This window comes from Cebus imitator, unplaced genomic scaffold (genome assembly GCF_001604975.1).
Source record: "Cebus imitator isolate Cc_AM_T3 unplaced genomic scaffold, Cebus_imitator-1.0 Scaffold216, whole genome shotgun sequence".
Classification (NCBI taxonomy): Eukaryota; Metazoa; Chordata; class Mammalia; order Primates; family Cebidae; genus Cebus; species Cebus imitator.
In genome coordinates, this window is record NW_016107531.1 from 3466338 (window position 1) to 3467390 (window position 1053).

Consider the following 1053-nt stretch of genomic DNA (forward strand, 5'->3'; position numbering starts at 1 on the left):
AAAATGTTTTAAAAAGTTAAATTTTATTTCAGGCATTTCTATATAGTAAATTGCTAAACATCCCAAGGTGATATAACTGATCATAAAAAAAAGAGTTAATCATTTTTTTGGATTTTAAAATTTTTTTTTTTTTTGAGGCGGAGTTTCGCTCTTATTGCCCAGGCTGGAGTGCAATAGTGCGATCTCAGCTGACTGCAACCTCCTCCACCCAGGTTCAAGCAATTCACCTGCCTCAGCCTCCCGAGTAGCTGGGATTATAGGCAGGCGGCACCACGCCCGGCTAATTTTGTATTATTAGTAGAGACAGGGTTTCTCCATGTTGGTCAAGCTGGTCTCAAACTCCCGACCTCAGGAGATCCGCCCGCCTCAGCTTCCCAAAGTGCTGGGATTACAGGTATGAGCCACCACACCCAGCCAATTTTTTCTTTTTTTTAATAGACACAGGGCAGGGGGGTCTATGTTGCCAAAGCTGGTTTGGAACTCCTGGCCTCAAACGATCTGCCCACCTTGGACTCCCAAAGTGCTAGGATTACGAGTGACAGCCACTACACCCAGCCTGAGTTAATCATTTTCTAAAAAGCACCCAAAAATAGTCTTTTGTGAATAAATCCAAGTTCTTCACAGTATATCTGAGGGATATGATTAAAAGAGTTCATGAAGGAATAATAACCTGAGTCAGTCATTCAGATGATTGGAAAAAAGTGCTAATATAGATCCAAAAATCCTCTTTCTGAAACTCTTAGAAGAGTCTCAGATTTCAGAATTTAGAGACTTTAGAAAGGTAATATAGTGCATATACACAATATGTTCAATATATAGATGGCATTTTGTAATCAAATGCATTAAGATTTCTGCAACAAAACATGAGTATTCACTAGCACTAAATGGAATAACAATTATAAATATAGCCAGGCCTGGTGACGGGTGACTGTAATCTCAGCTACTCGGTAAGCTAAGGCGGGAGAATCACTTGAACCCAGGAGGCGGAGGTTGCAGTGAGCCAAGATTGCACCATTGCACTCCAGCCTAGGCAACAAGAGTGAAACTCCGTCT

At 41.2% G+C, this 1053-nt stretch overlaps 1 protein-coding gene across 11 annotated transcripts in view; it reads right to left on the minus strand.

The window, feature by feature from the left end:
- The window catches only part of GAPVD1 (GTPase activating protein and VPS9 domains 1), a 108382-nt gene that overhangs the window by 65048 nt on the left and 42281 nt on the right, over positions 1-1053 (minus strand). The window lies entirely within an intron of this gene.